At 38.6% G+C, this 21,055-nt stretch overlaps 1 protein-coding gene across 3 annotated transcripts in view; it reads left to right on the top strand.

The window, feature by feature from the left end:
• The window catches only part of BTBD9 (BTB domain containing 9), a 419,768-nt gene that overhangs the window by 1,748 nt on the left and 396,965 nt on the right, over window positions 1-21,055 (top strand). For 2 of the 3 annotated variants that reach the window (XM_067006126.1, XM_067006127.1), the window contains exon 2: window positions 13,883-13,950. The exons of the other annotated variant lie outside the window; for it this stretch is intronic. The gene's annotated coding sequence lies outside the window, so the exon portion shown is untranslated. The remainder of the gene's footprint in view (window positions 1-13,882; window positions 13,951-21,055) is intronic. 3 annotated transcript variants of the gene reach the window in all.

Raw genomic sequence — 21,055 nt, 5'->3', positions numbered from 1 at the left:
GTAGTTAATACATGTGCCCCCTCTTCCTAGTATTATGCTGCATATGGGAGGAGGACTGTGAGATTACAAATGACATAAAAGATGTGGCTTTTTTCTTTTAAGGGCAAATAGTCTAGCTAGGAAAATAAAGCATATTATTTAAAATAATTATGAAACCAAATGAGGTAGTATGTAAACAGATGCTATGTGAAGTGCTATACTTTAAGTGCAGTAGAAATTTAGAAAAGATAAGACTTGTGGGCTGAATTAGTGAACTCTTCGGTAAGATTTCGTCTCATCTTTGAAAGAAGTGTAAAATTCCTTTTAGAGATGAGATAAGTCATGTGTTGAGAAAATAGTGTGAATTTGGTCATTGGGGGATATATTGTGGCAACTTACATGTACCATGAGAGGGGAAAATTGGAGAGATAAGGTTTAGTAGGTTGGGGAGGGAAAGTGTTAAGACTAAGGCAGGCTCATCAGCATCCCACTGATAACAAGATGGAGCCTACTTTCCTGGAGGGATGGGAGTTGTGTTACTCAGAGTAGAGTCTTAAACAATCATAAGTGTTATCCTTACTTAAAATGAAAGGATATTATCATTGAACCAAAATCAAGTTGTTGTATACCTCTGATTTCAGTACTAATTTGAATAAATGCCTGACTAATGTGCGTGTATCTTATGCATTTAGTCAGCAGCGCATGTCCTCATTTCTAAAATCTACCTATGCTTGGGCTGTTCCATTGGAAATTTACTGAAATGATGTACCCAAAGCAATTATCGAGCTGCTCTCAGTGACACAGTTTTGCTTGGGATTATCTCTTATAGTGGTCTGAGGTTTGTAGTTACTGCTGATCCTGTAAAAAATAAAAATAATGTTAGCTGGGAAAGGAGTCTATTTGAAGAAGTTATTTGAAGAAGGATACTCAAAAATATTGACAAAAAGATTTGAGAAAATTAAAGATGCTGCTCTTAAATATTGAACCTTTAGTCTTTATCTTTTGTTGTTATGTGAGCTTTCTTTTGAGTGTTGCATAAACCTGAACTTGAATTGTTCACCTGTGTAATGTTGTAACACCAAATGTTATTTAACAACTCAGCAAATATTTATCGGGTGCTGGCTATGGCTAGGCACTGTGTTGGGTGCCAGCAAGACAAAGAATAAAACACAGTATACCTGAGATACCAGGTGTTCATCAGAGGGGACAAACACTAACCATGATGTGCTGTGATAAGAGTTCACCACTTTTGGAATGAATAAAATACTGAAGGAATAGATCACTTTGGCTGGGGAAAGAAATTAATAGAGTCAGGGAAAACTTTAAAGAGAAGACGGTGGAACTTAGCCCTGAAGGTTAAGTAGTAGTTTGCTACATGGAAAAGGGAAAACAATCATTCCCGCTAGAGGGGAGAGTATAAGCAAAATTGCTGAAGATTAAAATTGAATGGGAAAACCTTGAGTTGTTTCTTGTAGGCTTCTTGTATGGCAGAAGTGATGACACAGGAAAGGTATGGTTGGAGCCAAATTACAAGGGGGTTTTCCATTCTAAAAAGCCTTGTCTCCCTCCTTCCAACACTACCCCCGTGTTGGTGATAGAGAACCTTGAAAGGTAGAATAATCAGATCAGAAAGTTAACAGGCAGTTCATATGCAGAACTGCATTAGAGCGGAGAGGGCGGGAGACCAGTTAGGATGTAGGTGAGAGATGCTGGGAGCCTGAAGGGGACAGTGGGAATGAATGGCTTGTAAAGATATTATAGATGTTAAAAATCTCTAAATGTTATGAACAGCTAGAGGTGAGAGAGAGTGAGAAGTCAAAGGTGACATGTCCAGCTCGAGTAACTGGGGATTATGAGGACATTAAATTAGAAAACACAGGAGGAGGAATAGATTTACAGTGGAGGGAAGAAATGATGGCATGTTAATTTTAAGGCCCATGTGTGGAGTTTAGAGAGGCCCATTAGGTAACTAGAAATTCTACTCCAGAGTTTATGAGACAGTTTAGGAATAATTGTAATGTAACTGACAGCCTCCAAGGCTATGGAAGTAGTACCATTCTAGGACTTAGTATAGTAATTAACGCTGTGGACTTTGGAGTCAGGAAAACCTGAAGTCAGATCTCTGTTTTGCCACTATTGGTTGGGATGGGTAACCTTGGGCAAGTAATTTAGCATGTCTGAACCTAAGTTTATTCTGAAAAGTGGGGTTAATAATATTTTAAAGAATTGTTGTGGAGATTAAGATGGTATGTGGACAGCAGTTAGTACAATGCCTAGCTGATATATGCTTAATAAATGACAGGTGTTGCTATTAGTAGTAGTAATAGTTACAGTTGCAGAGGTAGTAGAAGAAAAGATAGTCCTATGCAGAAAAGTTGAGAGTGAGAACTGGAAAGGGCAAGGAGTGGAATTTTTGGAAATCAACACTTAAATCAAACTTAGATGATTTCTCAAACTTGAGCATGCATCAGAAATACCTGGAGGCTTTGGTAAAATACAGATTTCTGAGTCCCACCCCCAAAGTTTCTGATTCCGTAGGTCTGGGTGTGGCTCCTGAATTTGCATTTTGAACAAGTTCTCAGGTGGTGCTGATGTTGTTATTCCCAGGACCACGCTTTGAGAACCACTGATTTAGAGGGTTAGTGAAAGAGAAACCAGTATAGAGGCTAACAAGGAGATTGAGTTTGTTGGAGAACCTGGAGAGAGTTTATAGAAGGATAAGGAAATAACAGCCTGCAGACTCTCTAGATCCACCAGTCTGCTTTCCAGTTCGATGAACCTCATCTCCTTCTTATTTCTGTTTTCTCCAGAATTTGGTAAAATGCTTGGCACATTTTATGTGCCAAGGCTTATTTGAATGAGCCTTTGAAGCTTCTTAATACTGTCCTTGTGCATGATTGCACATACTCATACACAGATTTCATTCATCCTCTTATATCTCTGTTGGGTCTCAGAGAAGGTACTGTTTCTAATTTTACAGACACACACACACACACAGAAACACAATAATTACAGAAAATTTCTTTCAAATACCTGATGCATAGCTAGATGCTTTTGACTTTGTATTAGATTCCCCGTCTCCCCGCCCACTTTTTTTAAATGTCAGAAAGTCCAATTTGCAAAATAATTGTCAGTAAGAAGTGTCAAGATTACAATCTGTATCTTGTATTAGACACTTTGCAGGTTTATAGGGTAAGCAAATAATATACTCCCTGTACCTGGGATGTTTACAATAGGATGGGCAAAACTTAAAGGAAAGAAACAGGGTGAGATATAATCACAGAAATGTGGAAGGAGAGGAACCAGAATATAAGGACTTATTTCTTGTATGCCGATATACTTTGGATCTTACATGTCTCATATACTCATATAGCACAAATGTTAGTCCTAATCCATGATTGGAAGTTTTAAGAGAGTTCTGCTGTATAAGGAAAGCAAACAGTTATGCAAAGATATAAACACATTGAAAAGAGATTTCAGGAGTTAAATTGTAGGTAGACCAGTTAGCTACTCACCACGCTTCCTGGGTTCTTGTTCTCTTTCATTTATTCTTTCTGCTAACATTCATTAAGTATTTACTATGTGCCAGAAACTGTGCAGAGTGCTGCACATAGAGAAATGCTCATTGCTCTGGGTATCCAACACTGGCTTTAGTTAGGGGGTATGATACTGTGTGAGTGAGTGTGCACACACCTTGTCAGGGGAAGATCTGATGCCTGAATTTTATAATCTTGAGAATATATTGATATGAGTAGACATCAAGGACTTGAAGTTAAATTCATTCAGCCTTATGTATGTATGCAAGGAGCCATGAGAAAATATAGAGATATATGGAAATATTTTAAAGCAATCAAAGAATATATAATTTGGTAGAGCAGAAAAACATATTTACAATACTACATAGAATATGGTAAGTGCTATATAAGTATTGATCACAGACTAGGTTCTCCCATACTTGTTGAGCACCTGAGTGTTCAGTTTTGATTTCAACTAATAAGCTATTATAATGTTCCAGAGATTATAACATGTCATAAATCCACATTAATCTCCTGGGCTGCCTTTTGGAGCTTTGTATGATACAAAAAATATTCTGGTAGTCTGTGTCCTTGTTTTCTTGGTTTGGGAAATATAGTACGTAAGTAACAAGATCATTAACTACTAGCTACTGTTTATCAAGTGGCTGTATTATGCTAGGCCTTTTCTCTAAGTCATTTAATTCTTACAATAACAACCTTGTAAACTGGATATTATCCTCATTTTACTAATAAGGCAACCAAGTTTCAGAATGGGGAGAACAGTTTGCCTGTGTTTGTGACCAGCGAGGTGGGACAGGGCTTCAGCCCCACGCTTGGTCTCCAGAGCCAGTGCTCTTCATGCATGTCAGCATGGGGCCCTGGCATGCAAACCTCCAGGTGAAGAAATCCAATCTTGTTTCTGCTGATTTGGGGAAAGTTGTTTGAGAAGTTAGAATTTTAATAACTGCCTGAACGATTGAATACAGTTTGATAATATTGTTAGGAATGGAGGGGGAAAGGAGGCAGACGATTAAAGGTCCTGAAGCTGATTTTCCAGTGAAGACATGCTATATTTGACCCAAAACTTTTTAGTCAACTGACCAGTTATTATACATAAACATTCAGATTTTCCATTCTCTATGTATAGGTGCAGTCTTCTAGAGGAAGAATTGTACTTTTCCAAGCTAATGACATTTAAAGTAAATTCACAGCTACTTTTTTGACACTTAGGGAAAAATATCTTGCTGCTCACCCCAAACAACGTATACTTGAGATTTCTCAGCTAATCTTCTTTCTCTCTGCACCATTTATTCCTTTCACCCACCCAAGTGTTTATTTTAAAATCTATTTACAAGCTAAATACTTGTCTGTATATTCTACTTCTGGTTTAATGTTCTTATTCTGATTAGATTTATCCCTTTTGGGTCCTATTTTGTACATTCCTGGAAATATCGATTATAATTATCTTTGTAAAGCATAGGTGACTTCCACTAATTTCATAATAAATTTTTAAATAAAATTATAGTGATACAAATGGATAAATATTAAACCCTGTATTTGTTATCTATTGCTGTTTAACAAATTACCTCTAAATTTTGCTGCTTAAAACAACAGACATTTCTTATCCAACAGTATCTTTGGGTCAGGAATTCAGTTGAAGCTTAGCTGGGTAGACTCTGACTCGGTTGCAGTCGAGCTGTGACCAGCCTTGCAGCAGTCATCTGAAGGCTTGACTGGGGCTGGAGGATCTGTCTCCAAGATGGCTGCAGCCTTAGTTCCTTCTAGGGCTGCTTGAGTATCCTCACAACATGTCAGCTGGCTTTACCCAGAGCAAGTGATACGAGAGAGCAAGGAGGGAACCACAGGCCTTGTGTATCCTATCTTGATGACACACACTGCCACTTCTGCTATATTCTGTTTGTTAAAAATGAGTCACTAAGTCCAGCACACACTCAAGGGAAGCCAGTTAGGCTCCACCTTTTGGGGAGGGATGTCAAAGGATTTGTAGACATATTTTAAAACAACCATAAGTACTTTGTCATATGAAGCCATTTCCTCAGCTGAAATTGATTGTCTCTGTTGTAGCACATGCTGTAATCTTTCTGACTTGTGTGTTCACAGTGTTTTCTGGAATGCTTTGGAGAAAAGATAGTGGTTTTTTTAAAAACCTAAAGCAAGTTTTTACTTTTTAATTTTTTTTCTGGCCACGCCTCACGGCTTGCAGGATCTTAGTTCCCCAACCAGGGATTGAACCCCGGCTGTCGGCAGTGAAAGCGCAGAGTCCTAACCACTGGACTGCCAGGAATTTCCGCAAGTTTTTATAAATTAAGATTTGTTGGGGACTTCCCTGGTGGTCCAGTGGTAAAGAATTCGCCTTCCAATGTGGGGGACATGGGTTCCATCCCTGGTCGGGGAACTAAGATCCGACATGCCGAGAGGCAACTAAGCCCGTGCGCCACAACTACTGAGCTTGCATGCCTCAACGAGAGATCCCACTTGCCACAAAACTACAGAGCCTGCACGCCACAACTAGAGAGAAGCTCGCACATGGCAATGAAAGATCCTGCATGCCTCAATGAAGATCTCGCGTGCCCCAACTAAGACCCGATGTAGCCAAAAAAAGAAAATAAATAAATAAAATAAATATTTAAAAAAAAGATTTGTTGGTGATTTTTTTAAAGTTTTGCACCTGTCTCATTAGCTTTATTTTCAATACATCTGGAATCTTTTCATTTTTATCCTATTTATGCATTTATTCTTATATAATTTCATTTATACTTATTTAGTAGTTTTCATAATTAATCTTAAATAGAACCAAACATTTGTAGATAAATTAATTTACCTTCCAAACTTTCAGAAGAGTACTTCCCTAACCAGTGTCTGAAGGCACACATTGTAGTTTCCATAGAACACAGACTTTGACAGATGAGTCTATTCACTTATATTAAAGTCCTTTGGGTACTTTAGGACCTAAAGTACCTAAAGGTCCTAAAGTAGGTCCATTAAATTCCAAATCTCATTCTTTAGAAGGTGTATGTATATAGAATATAATGGATTTAGTCAGGAAACCTTTTCAAAACGTGCCACAGTTTGGTTTATATTTTGGGACTTTATTTCTTTAGATGGTAACCAAATCTTGACTTCATCACCCCTACCCTCAACAAGTATCAATTACCTGCTTGCTTTTTCTTCTAATTTTAACCTAATTATAGACAGAAAATGATTCTCATATAACCTTCACCACCTTCCCCCAAATGTTAACATTCCTGTATATCTTCTCAGAAATATTTGATGTATATGGCATATTTTTATATTTATTCTTAAACATAAATGTCACCTACCATATAACTGTACTGCATCTTGCTTATTTTTCATTATATCCTGGAGGCTATTCCATGTCAGTACATGAAAAGGCTGCCTCATTCTCTATAGCCAGCCGCATAATATTCCATTGTATGGATGTTGTCAGGAAAAATTGTGAGACTATGAAATGGACATAAAAGATTACTGACTGTCCTGTCTAGTGCACTCTTCCAGGTTATCTGAACTTGTCATTGTCTTTGAGCTATTTCATAACTCTGTAAATTGTAGGAAACTGAGAGTAATGCAGATGATTCTTGTCCATAGAAATGCAAATGGATTTTGTTGAGTGGAATGCAACTGAAGGTTGTCCTGGGGATATCGAGCCATTTTGCAGCATTTATTTGTAAAGCAATTTCAGCATTCCAGATAGCCTATATATATGTATGTGTGTTCTTTGACTTCTCCTTGGAACTGATTTTATTTTCTTACTGGCTGCTTCATTAATGAATGAGTTAAAATCTTTGACATGTTTTATATTTGCATGATTTTACTTTTAAAAAAATGCCCTTTTAACAGGTGTACTGTAACAAGTCCCTTTTTTGTTTTGTTTTGTTTTGTTTTTTTGCGGTACGCGGGCCTCTCACTGTTGTGGTCTCTCCCATTGCGGAGCACAGGCTCCGGACACGCAGGCTCAGCGGCCGTGGCTCACGGGCCCAGCCACTCCGCGGCATGTGGGATCCTCCTGGACCAGGGCATGAACCCGCGTCGCCTGCATTAGCAGGCGGACTCCCAGCCACTGCGCCACCAGGGAAGCCCACAAGTCCCTTTTTGATGGACATTTTATTTGCTCATCCTTGTTTTTAATAGTTTTAATCTCTAGAAAAGTCTGTGCTAGCCTGAAGCAGTACTTTGTGATTACTTGCCAATGAGATTAGTGGATGAGACAGTTTTGATAATTTTTCCATCAAACATTATGACCTGGTCCCTGTTCTCAAGGAGTTTTATGGCCTAGTGAAGAAGGAGTAGAAATGATATCAGATGAAGAGTAGCAGGGTATTGGGTAATTTCCTAAAGGAGAGCTAAGTTTAAGTTCCCCTGAGGGGACTTGCGTTGGCTTGGTTTCCTCACTGCATGTGATTTTCTCATAGGGCCCTCATCTGTGCTAGCTGGAGCAGAACTAGACAGCCCTCTCCTTGGGAAGCTGGGTGCCAGTGTTCCTATTTTTGATGCTGGCTGTGGAACTAGTTAAGTTGGGGAGTCAAATGAAAACCCATGGCTCCAGTTACCAGCAGAATGGGTTATTTGTTCTTACAGATAGTGGCATTAGCAAGAGACTATAGTGGAGTCATATAGTTGGGGTCAGAGTGGGGTTAGTGGTTACATTCTAAAGTCAAAACAGAATGCAAAAATCAAGTAGTGTCAAAATATTCTTTAGGAGATCCTTTAATGCCTACAAAGTGCCATGTCATGGTTTTCTTAATATATGCACACCCCAACATAAGCTAATTTGGATTAGGAGAATTTAATTTTACTGGAAGTTTTATTTGACACCCCTAATTTGGCTTAACACCTCACTTCATGAGTGCTACCATTACTAAGCATTTCCTGGCCTGCCTCAGAAGCCTCCACTATGAAGCTATGTCTGCAGTTATGTAATTGGTGGTTTGGTAAAGTTCTTTCAGATACTTATTTTGCTTTTGTGTAGTAGTAATAATCTTGTGTACATTTGCATTGTTTTCATTGATTTCTTTGCTCTCTCTACGTTCTGTCATACCTCCATTAAAGGTTTAATCATCTAAACCTTAACGAATGTACACTTTGTTAACTACTGAAGTAAGTATGTACTGTTTATTTCAGTGGTTATTAAACTCTTTTGCCATGTGGAAATCACCTGTTGAGAATTTTTAAAGGAAGGGTTAATGGTTAATTCTCCTAAGGCAGGGTAGCTATTCTACCACCTCTCTACCTCTCTGTTATCAGTGTTTCTCTAGAGCCTTCAATGAATTCTTTGCTGCCTCCACTTATCTGTCAGTGGTTAAGCAATGTATGAAATCACTCGTACCTTCTGTTTCAGGCTTGATTATAGCAAGGAGCATATAGTCATTGAGTGGAGTGATGGTGAGCTCTCACTATTTCTATCTCCTTCTATATACATAGTTGAATTCATAAGTTAAATTTGAATATGTTGTGACTCCTTTGTGGTAAGAATTGACCTAATTCAGGTGGAGTTGGGGAGGAGATTCCCAGGGAGTTTCCTTTCATCTGTCTGTCTATCTAATACTTCTGAGGAGACACCTTAATAAGCTCTGATGTTCAAAGGCTTCCTGGTGAGGGTGACACCTCATGAGGCCTAAAGAAAAAGACCTTACTTGTGCAAGGAAAATGTATTTTGGGCAGAGAGATGGCTAAGTGTGTCACAGTAAGTGATTACAAAGTTTGATGTTGCTGAAGCACAAAGTGAGAGGCAGGGCGTCCTTAGGGAGGAGGCTAGAGTGTAAGCACGGGTCAATTCAAGAAGGGCTGTGTGTGCTCCACGAACTTGTATACCAGCCCAATGACCATAATACAATCAGTGTGATTTTATTAATAATATGATCACTAATAACTACCATTTGTTAAGCACTTATATATGCCAGGAACTATATTAAGTGCTTTATAGTTATTATCTGATTTAATCCTCTGGGATATTCACAAGTAAGAATATGGAGGTGCAGAGAAGTTAAGTAACTTGTTCAAGGCCATGTCTAATGAGTGCAGAGAGTGGATTCCAAATTGCAGAGATCTGACTCCAGAGCCTTTTAATTGGGAGTATTATTTTAAAAGTGTTAAGCAGGGGAGTAGTGTGATTATATATTTATTAGATTGATTATTCTGTAAGCTGAGTGGAGATGGAATTGAGGGGGACAGAGGCTGTTGAAGTATTTCAGGTAAGAGATGATTGAAACCTGAGCAAGAATAGGAGTTACTAGATAGGCATAGGAGGGATGAATTAGAGGAATATTTAGGAGGTAAAATTAGGAGATCTAACCAATTGATTAGACATGGTGGGATCGGGGAGAGGAAGGAGTCAAGGAAGTCTTACAGGTTTTTAGCATGGATTGCTGTGTGATGATTCCACATATTAAGATAAAGGACAGTGAAGGAGGATATGCATTAAGAGATTAGTTTGGTGTTGAGTATGTTGATTTGAGGTGCCAGTAGGGACATGCAGTGGAATCATATTGCAGGCATATGAATCTGTTCAAATGAATCTAAGATTCACAGGAGTGGCCTGGGCTAGAGATAGAGATTTGGAAGTTAGTAGGAGGTAGCTGAAACTGGGAGGATAGATAAATAAACTCACCAGGAAGTCACAGCCCTGGGAAACACAACTCTTAATGAGACATTAGTGAAAGAATAGACGCATGGAGGTAAAAGGAGAACCAGGAGAGTACACCGTCACAGAGACTAAAGGAGTAGAGTTTCAAGAAGGGTGTGTCCATGTTTCAGAGAGATCCAGGAAGGTAAGGATGGAAAAGCGAATCTTGGGTAATCCAGGCAAGAGGTTATTGATGACCTTGGTAAGAGTGGTTTCAGTAGAGTGGTGGGCTGATAGTGACACTTCAGTGGATTCAGGAGTGAATTGGAGGTTAGAAAGAGGAGCCCAGGGGTATAGATAATCTTATGAAAAATTTGAATAAATACTAGAGAGGTATTAGAAAGTATGTGTGAAGCACAGCGTTGAAAAACTGGCCATAAACTCTGCATACTGTCAACCTTGGCAAAGCTGATGTGGGCTCAGTCCAACAAATTGAAAGTCTTTGAAACCTTTGGGGAGGTGTAGACTTAACTCCTGAGAGTCGGAGTCAGCTGCTTCCTATGTAGCCTCGCAGTGAGTCCTTCAGTTTGCTCTAATTTGTATGTCAATGCAATATACCTCAGGAAGTCATCACCAATGCACATCATCCTGAATGATATTTTGGTTAAAAAAAAAAAGTGATGGGAGAAATTGGTGGAGGAAACCCTGGGGAGGAAAATGATAGTTATGGAATAGCTGTTAAGTGTCAAGCATGTACTATGTCCTGTTATGTCATTGCGTCTTCATAACCACCCTACCAGGGGTGTGGCTATACCCATTTTTTGAATGAGGAGATTGAGAACCCATAGCCTTATCTCCCCTTATCCTAGGTTCTGCCACTGATGGGTGTAAGCTTGGACAAGTTTCTCAGTTTCCTCATTTGTAAAAAACCGTGGTTATTATCCTTAAGTCCTTCCCAGCTCTAGGGTTCTAGGAATCTGTAAATAGTTACCAATAGTGTTGCTGTTTGGGCATGAAAAAAGGCTGTTAAGGGAATTTACCTTTCTCAGTGAATTAATAACTTAACAGTAACACTGTCAGGTTGTCCACACTAAATAATTTATTTTCCCATCACACAGTGAGTACCCATTACGTACGTGGCCTTAGAAGGCTACTGTAAAATAAATCAAGTAAATGGGCTAGGTGACATGCTCTCCATCAGTTGTTACTAGCCCCGGGCACATGGGCACATTGCTACCTGCAAGACTGTGTGATGATTTTAAAGTGTGTTATAGGTTAAGTGCTAAGTATTTTTATTAATTTAGGAGGTACTCTGGCATGTGGCCTTTAAAAATTACATTATTATCTTATCATAAATCTTGATTAAGGCAACAAAACATATTTACTATGGCCAGCTTCACAGCTGGGGTGAAATATTTTATAGTGTGTATAATGAGCCGCTAGATGATGGTGATTATCTGTTCACATCTGAAAAATGAGAGTTGGGAAATTAATTAGAAGCTTTAAAAGTCTATTTAATTGTGAAAATTAATTTCAAGTAACAGTATCACATGCCCAGTGAGTACTAAATAATTGAGGAGGAGAAGGGGAAAAAGGAAATTATGAGGCTTTCAAACCTTAAGTCCATTTTGGAAAATGGTTAGAACAGAAGTATAATGCTAGTGTGATTTTCAAAGACATCCTTTACAACGTGATGTATAAAGAAACCAGATTAGCAAGTAATAAGCATTTTAAAATTAAATATTCTCCCAATTTTGAGCCAGTGTGTTCTAGGTACACTGATCCTGGCAAGCAGAGGTTATGGTTGTGGACTCTCTCCTCAGAGGGCATTATGAAAATTTATAGGGGCAGTTTTATTTTCTAATTTGGTTGAGATGCATATTATTTTATTATAAATTATTTTAAAATTTCTCCCTTATAGCTAATGTATTTTTATAAGTGATTAGTAGGTTCTAAATCTATGAATTTTATTAAAGAACAGTAGGTAGCATAACAAAACTTTTGTTATAAAAAGTGAGCATTGGGACTGATAGGGTTGATGGCCACTGCATTAGTCTTCTGTTGATGTGCCACAAACTTACAGCTTAAAACAACAGCCCTTCATGATCATTTCTGTAGATCAGAAGTCCAGCATGATATAGCAGTATTCTTTGCTCTGGGTGTTACTAGGCTAAAGGGGTTTCCAGGGGCTGTGATCTCATCTGAGGCTTGGGGTCCTCTACCAAGCTCATTAATTGTTGGCAGAATTCGATTCCTTGTGATCATGTAACTGAGGTCCTCATTTTCTTGCTGGCTGTCAGCTGGGGGTCCCTCTCAGCTCCTAGAGGCCACCCTCAGGTTCTAACTACATGGCCCTACTCACAACCTGGCATCTTACTTCTTCAAAGACAGCAGGAGAATCTCTCCAGTTGACTATAACAGTGTCTCATATAAGGTAGCCTAATCACACGATTGACTATCCCATATTAACAGGTGCTGCCTGTACTCAAGAGGAGGGGATTATACAGGGCACGTACACAGGGGAGAGGAAGGAGAATGGGGGGTGGGGGCATCCTAGAATTCTGCCTACCACAACCACTAGTATCACATCTTCATACCTGTATTGCTTGTATATGTCAATGGAGTTCAGTAATTTGAAACAGGACCACACTAGCTACTTTAAGCATTCATACAGATATTGAGTACCTACTGTGTGCCAGGTACTTTTCTAGGCACTGAGATGAACTGCCCATGGAGCTTATCTTCTAATGATAAATACCTAATGCTGAAGATAATAAAATGGAGTAGCAGGTGAGAAGTGTGTGTGTGGGTGTATTCTTTTAGGTAGCGTGGTGAGGGAGCAGAGACCTGAATGATGAGTAGCCGGTAGTGGGGACTCTGAGAGCAAGGTATTCTGAAAGGCAGAGGGAAGGTAATTATAAGGACCTGAGTTCAGGGGTAAAAGCTCGTCTGTGTTTAAGGAACAGCAAGGCCAGCATGGCTGGAGCAGAATGTGAAGAGAGGAGTAGGATATGAGTTCAGGGAGGTGATGGGTGACAGCTCATACAGAGCCCTGTAGGCCTTGGAAAGGGTATACTTTTTTTTATATTATGTATTTTTATATAATTTTTTAATTGAAGTATAGTTGATTTATAATGTGCCAATCTCTGCTGTACAGCAAAGGGACTCAGTTATGCGCATATAGACATTCTTTTTTTAATATTCTTTTCCATTATGGTTTATCACAGGATATTGAATATAGTTCCCTGTGCTATACAGTAGGACCTTTTTGTTTATCCATCTTATATATAATAGTTTACATCTGCTCATCCCAAACTCCCAGTCCTTCCCTCCTCCAACCCCCTCCCCCTTGGCAACCACAAGTCTGTTCTCTATGTCTGTGAGTCTGTTTCTGTTTCGTAGATAGGTTCATTTGTGTCATATTTTAGATTTCACATATAAGTGATATTGCATGGTATTTGTCTTTCTCTTTCTGACTTCATTTAGTATCATAATATCTAGTTGCATCCATGTTGCTGCAAATGGCATTATTTTGTTCTTTTTTATGGCTGAGTAGTATTCCATTGTATATATGTACCATATCTTTATTCATCTGTCAGTGGATATTTAGGTTGTTTCCATGTGTTGGCTATTGTGAATAAGTGCTGCTGTGAACATAGGGGTGCATGTATTCTTTTGAATTATAGTTTTGTCCAGGTATATGCCCAGGAGTTGCTGGATCATATGGTAATTCTTTTTTTTTTTCTTTTTTTTTTTTGGCTGCACCCTGTGGCATGTGGGATCTTAGTTCCCCGACCAGGGATCGAACCTGTGCACCCTGCAGTGGAAGCACAGTCTTAACCACTGGACTGCCAGGCAAGTCCCTTTTTTTTCCAAATGATAATTCTATTTTTAGTTTTCTGAGGAACCTCTACACTGTTATCCATAGTGACTGCACCAACTTACATTCCCACCAACAGAGTAGGAGGGTTTGGAAAGGGTATGATTTTTATTCAAAGATAGGAAGGCATTAAGGGGTTTTAAGCAATGGAGTGACTGATCTGATTTACATTTTCAAAAAATTTGTATTGAGAAAGGGCCTCTGGGGGTGGGGGAGATGTATAAATACAAATAGATAAATTCTGTGAAGGAAATGAATACAGTCATATGAGTGCAGATGATAAGGTATCCTGGCGAGCCTGAGGTCAAGGAAGGCTGCCTGAGGAAATGGCACCTGAGTTGCACCTGGAGGATGGAAGGTGAAAAGAGGAAGGGGTCCCAGCAAGGGAACAAATTATGTCAAAACCCTGTGGCATGAGAGAGCTTGTCATGTGCCAGAGAACATTAGGGGAAATGGAGTCAGATAGGAGCCAGATTCCACAAGCCTCCAAGGCCTAGTTGAATGTTTTTCCTGTTCTCTTATGTTAAGAGGCGTGGCAAGCCACTGAAGGTATTTAAGTGGGGGTGGGGTTGAGGGAAAGAGTTCATAATCAGTCTTATAATGTGACATTCAGTCTGGCTGCTGTGTTTAGGACAGCTTGGGGTGAAAAAAGGGGGATGGGTTAGGAGCTAAGCGATGGTCCAAGTGAGAGACAAAGGTGGTGAGGACGAGAATGGTAGCATAGAAGTTGCCAAGAAGTAAATTGATTTGAGAGCTCATTTAGGACGTAACATTAAAAGACTTGCTGATGAATTAGGTATGGGTGTAAGGTTGAAGCAGGTGTCATTCTGGTTTCCATAATTGGATTCACTGAGCTGAGGAACATTGTAGGAGGGCAGGCTTTTTAGTGGCAGAGAGGACGTGGAAAGTACGAAGTGAGTTTTGACGTACCTTTGAGGTAACCAAGTAGAGATATAAAGTAGGCAGTGGGATATAGAGGTCTGGAATTCAGAGAAGAGAGCCGTTAATATCTATATGGCCTTTTTTGGTTAATTTTGAGGGCTTAAATATGCTAGAAACTGTATTAGGTTCTGGGAGTGTAAAGATGAGTAAGACATTCATTCAGTACTTGTTGAATTAATTTATGTTATTGCTTTCTGGAAGTTTGCTTACCAACAAGACAAATCAATAACAAAATCACAGGGCATTGTTGATGGGGGCAGTGATAGAGGGAAACAGAAGCTGATTCCAAATCGTATAAAAGGGGCACCTGATGTAGATTGGCAATTTCAGTGAAGGCTCTTGCTGAAGGGTGTGAGGTCTGTTCCGAGCCTTGAAAGAGCAGGCAAATTTAGCCGGACGAGGGGAATATAAGAAGTTTCAGTAGTAAAACCTTGTTCATATTAGAGAAGACGATGAAATCTCAGAAGAGCCAACAATTCCAAATCCCTGGCTTTCTCTATAGGCTGGACAAGTGGTGGTAAGGCAGCGTCTGTGCTTAAATTGGGTGTTTTTATGTTGATGTTGATGGACCTCTGATGTAGCCATTCTTGCTGTGCAGCCCTTTTGGAAAGAGAGGAAAAGAGTATTCGTAGCTGGCAGGGACTTCAGAGAACTTTAGCCCTTTCTTCTCATTTACAAATGAGGTTACCAGTAGCCAAAGAGGATACCTTGCTGATACCTTGTCAGCAAGTCTGTCTCCGGGCGTCCAAGGTAAGGTTCTTCGCACTGCTGCAGGAGGCCCAGTGCCCTTTAACTATGTATTTCCACATCCTCTGACATATTTATATGGAAAGAGAATGTACTGGAAATACTCAGATGCTGCCATTGAGTATTGCAGGTCTCCACGTGGGCTGTGTCTTTGGAAGAGAAACTGAGAATTCTCTCTAGACTGTGTTTGTACCCTCTTTCTTTTTTTCTACCCACTGTATCTTTGTCCTTTTCTTCATCATGTACTAGCAATGAATAATAACAACAGTATAGTTGTGCAGTGATAGTAGTCGTTAATATTTATTGAATATTATGTGCTGGGCACCATAGTAATTGTTTTACCTCATTTAATTCTACCACCAGTCCTCTGAGGTAGCATTTTAGTACTACCACATTTCACAGAAGAGAACATGGAGGCTTAGAAAAAAGGTTAAATAATGTGTCAAGGATTACGCAGTAATAAATGGTGGTGCCAAGATTTGAACTCAAGCAGTGTGACTTTGGATACTCTTTACTGTCTTTCCTAAGACAATTTGTAAGCAGTGTTGTCCGATAGAAATATAATGTGAGCTACAAATGCAAGCCATGTTTGTAATTCAAAATTTTCTGGTAGCCATGATGAAGGAAAGAAAAACAGGTAAAATTAATTTAGAAATATTTTTATTAAGCCCAATATATCTAAAATATTGTCATTTAAACATCTCAGTGTGAAAAAATAAATGGGATATTTTCATAAGTCTTTGAGATACAATGTGTATTTTATAGCATGTCTCAATTTGGACTAGCCTCATTTCAAGGGCTCAGTAGCCACATATGATGACTGGCTACTGTTTTGGCCCGTGCAACTCCAAAGGGGCAGGAAAGTGAACGAAAATTCTGACTGTTCTGCTGCTTAGTGGAGCCAGAGAGAGAAAAAACCTGCTGAAAATCCACAGATGAGGCAAACCGAAGAAGGCAGAGTGGTAATTCCTGGGTCTGATCCAGTGAGCAGGGGCGAGGGGAGAAGAGTTTTCTCTCCCATTGCCCTGAAGCTAAGTGAGGTATTTTTTTTTCTTCCCACATTGAGACTCAGCAGTGAGTCTTTTCTGTAGTGTTACTCATCATGGTTAGTTTTCATAGTAGTCCAGTCCTTAAGCACTTTTGGAAATAAAGAGGAATTTGTGGCTGGCCACCAGATATTGCAACATTGTTACTATGGGAAAGAGGTAAGAATTCTAAGGCTTATATATTACTTGCTTTTGGAATGTCATCTTTTGTTCATTGGGGAGGGGTGAGATTGGAAACTGTAGTGATCATTTGCTGTGTGATCTCTTTAAGTTACAGCTGTTACAGCACAAGGAGAAGAGTAATTAACTTTTTAAGTTTATATTTATGGGTAATGCTCATCACCTGTTACTTTCTTTGCCCTGTAGCTAGGCTCATAGTAAGCCTTCATTTACCCAATTGTTTGTTCAGTTGAATATTAGCTGAGAAGCAAATATACCTAGAACTGAGCTATTTGAATCATTTCCTTCATGAACTTACATTCTTAGACACTTGCTTTCCCTGTGTCCTTCCCCTTAGAAAAAGCAACACAGGCTTATCCTAACAAGCTAAATAACATTGGCGTGTAGAAAGAATGAACAGCCCTATCCTTCCTCCGTTCTGAAAATGCAGACCTGTGTACTGTCTAAAAGCACATCAGGGGTTTTATATTTTTGTGAATGGAAAAATAGAATAGAGATATATCAAAGATTTTTACCAGAATGTTGACTCTCAGGATTATACTGTTGTTAATGTTTGTTTACATTTCCGAAGTATCTGCAGAATTTACAGTTGAAAAATCTTAATAAATCACTAGACACTTAGCAAGAGAACACCAAGGTGCCGCATAATAATTAAGTGGTATTGTAAGTTTAAAAATATTTGAAAAATGTGAGAAACATCATGCAAAGTGTGATACAGGGGTATAACCTTGATTAGTAAAGTGGAAATTTGGAAACCAAATACCTGCTGAATATTACGGGGGGGGGAGGAGAACTTCTTAATGAAAACATCTGGTTATAAACAGTTGAGAGATATGTTTAAGATGAGCATATGTAATTTGTTTATTTATTTATTTATTTTATTTCTGCATCAGGTCTTAGTTGTGGCATGTGGGATCTTTCACTGCGGCATGTGGGCTTCTCTCTAGTTGTGGCGTGTGGGTTTTTTTTTTTTTTCCCTCTCTGTAGTTCTGGGGCGCGGGCTCCAGAGCACGTGGGCTCTGTAGTTTGCAGCACTCAGGCTCCCTAGTTGAGGAGCACGGGTTCAGTAGTTTTGGCACACGGACTTAGTTGCCCCGTGGCATGTGGGGTCTTAGTTCCCCGACCAGGGATCGAACCCACGTCCCCTGCATTGGAAGGCGGTTTCTTCACCACTGGACCACCGGGGAAGTCCCTGAGCACATGTATTTTTATAATCAATTCCTGAGAGTGACATGGAGTCCCACATTTGTGTCTCCAACCTATACTTAGATCATTTCATTTCAATGTATTATTTGTTTATTGAATACTGTTCTTGTGGGACACCAGGGAGAAAGACCTAGTAACCACCCTCCGGGAATTTGTTTTGGCTATTTTTAACTATTAAAAATCTGTTTTTTACTAAAACTCTTTTCCCATCAATAGTTGCTCATTTCTCCTCAAATTGCTTCTCAGGAAAGTATAGCAAGTCAGAGATATCTATATCAGTGTATTCATCCTTTTGTTTGGGAAAAAAAAAAAAAAAAGGCCTCCTTTTGATAAACAAATATTTCAGCACTTTTTAAAGTTTCCACTTCTTAAAATTTTTTAAAATATCATTTAAATAGAAGATAAATCAATTCTCAGAAGTACATTGAGCTTAAACATAAACCTTCCCATTCACTCCCTTCTATCCCCTCACTGCCACCCCCTCCCTGGAAGTTACTACTGTTAACAGTGGGTGTGTGGCCTTGCAGTCCTTTTTTCCATGTATCTATTTACTTAATTAGTTCAGTAGATATTTAAGTGCCTTCTTAAATATGTAAACACACTTACATATATTTATATTTACATAGTTGGATCCTATTGAACTGAGGCCTGCTCTCTGCACTTAACTGTGTTTTGGAGCTTAGGTCAGAACTTTCATATCTATTCCCTTCTTATTAATGGCTGCTGCGTTGTATGGATGCACTATAATTTATTTTCCACCCCCTGCCCCACTTTCTGCTATTACAAGCAATGCTGAATTAATAATCCTAGAAGCAGAATTACTGGGTTATAGGAAATGTATATTTAAAAATTTGACAGATTGTACTAAATTAACCTCTAAAAAGCTGAACCAGTTTATATTTCCAACAACAATATGAGATCATTGTTTTCCTACATATATGATTTAGTTATAGAGATTTAGAACTTGAAGGGACCACAGAATGTGGCCCAACCCCTTCCACCCCTTTTCTAAGGTAGAAAATCAATCTCAGAGACTTGAAATGATTTGTCCAGATCTTACCCAGCAGAACTATGAGTACTTCCCAGTTTCTGATTCTGTGTTCTCTTGGAGGCATCTTAGTTTAGACACATTTTATAGTGCAAGGTTCTGCCATACTGTTTGTTTCTGTTTCTTTTCTGTTGTTACTCGAAACAAACTTCCTTTTCAGTTTCACATTTTCTGATAGTGCCCTGAGACTCCTGCCTTTGCCATCTTGTCTGCATGGAACATCTTTCATTTAATATCCTTAAAAAGCTACCTCCTTCCATTATTTAAAGCCCTCCTTATCCACAGGGTGTATGTGTTACTTTAGATTTCCCCATAGGTACAGCACAGCAAAGGAAGTATTTTATGAATCTTCCTCATCAGCAGCTGACCCTACCCTGTTGGCCAAGTACAACATAAGCTTCTTCTTTTATAAGCTTGGAGAAGGAAATAGACTGCAGGCATTGGTCTATTATAGCATTTCTGCTACATTTGATCATTTTATGTCAAATAATGTGATGACATTTAAACTAAATGAACTCCAACTTAATAACATTAAAAATTTTATTAATTACAGTTTATTTTTTTCTCTTAAAAATAACATAAAGAATGTAGCCTACTTATAAAGTATGAGTGGAATCTCCTCCTCTTGTGTCAATATATTTATTGCTAAGGTGTCTGCATTGGAGGCTTGTTTCTCTTATAAAGGCATGGTCCTGGTATCTTTTCTTGATGGGCTATGAGAATTTGTGTCAGTGACATCCCAAATTGGTTCTGTAGCTGAGCTGGTCACATATCAAGATGATAGCTTTAGGTAAAGAATCAACTTATGAAATTCTAAGGAACAGAGATCAGCCTTGATGCATAGTTTGATCATGATAAAAGAGATAAAATTCAGTATTAGATGTGAATTAAATTTGGTCCATGAATGTTCAGAACTGAGGATAGCAGTCTAATCATAAGCTCATCAATTATTCGGTAGCATCTTGGGGGTATTAGTGCACAGAATACAGAAAGCCCATTCATTACTCTTTAGAGTTTTTGTTCTAAAACAGAAGGAAAAAAATGTACATTATTCTTTTTTAATGGATTTTATTCTTCCACAGTGTCAGTGAAGTTTATATGTGCACCAGAAGAGTGCACATATAGGCAGGCCACATATTTGCATATTCATGGGGGTTTATGGAAGCTTTGGGGTAAGATTAAGTTTGGAACATGAAGGATGACAGTTTTACAGGAAAAGTCCATTTTCCTAATCTTAAGAGACGTGGACTTCTTGAACTTTTTGCCTAAGATTTTGTTCCTGAAATGAAAGTTATTTGCTTGACACATGCTGTTCATCCCCTTATTCTACATATACACTATAGATTTGGATTTGGCTGTAGATTTGGCCTTGGCCATAAATTTGGGTCAGTGGCTCTCAGTTTGAACTGTAAGTGCTAGACTATGTGAGGATAATTATCTCTGAGTTTTATTCTGTCTTTTCATTGCAGTAGAGAATGGTATGTTGGAGGAATAAAGACAGTGCTCATAAAACCAAGGGAAGGATTATATAGGGGGAAAAAAAGAACAAAAGGAAGACTAGTATAATTTGTAAACATTTCCTTTAGATTATATGCTAGAATGGCAACAAATAAATTTATAAATCAGGATTTTAGGTGGACTAATTTCTCAGAACTGATCTTTTTTAAAATTTCACAGAAAATAGCCAAGATAGCAGTGTTTAACAAACTGCGTCAAAGTATGCACAGTAGAACATTTTTATAACATCTATAAGTGAAAAGCCAATTTCCTTTATGCAGACAATAATGCAAATGTTCACAGTAGCTTTGCTACAAAGAAATTAAATTGTTGCAATTGATGATTCCACTGCTTTAATGGGAGTTCACACTATAATAACCTTTATTAATTAGGAAAATATCATATAATTTAAAT

The sequence above is a fragment of the Kogia breviceps genome, chromosome 10 (genome assembly GCF_026419965.1).
Source record: "Kogia breviceps isolate mKogBre1 chromosome 10, mKogBre1 haplotype 1, whole genome shotgun sequence".
Taxonomy (NCBI): domain Eukaryota; kingdom Metazoa; phylum Chordata; class Mammalia; order Artiodactyla; family Physeteridae; genus Kogia; species Kogia breviceps.
The sequence above is the reverse complement of the archived record's forward strand: the minus strand, read 5'-3'. Positions and strand labels throughout refer to the sequence as shown.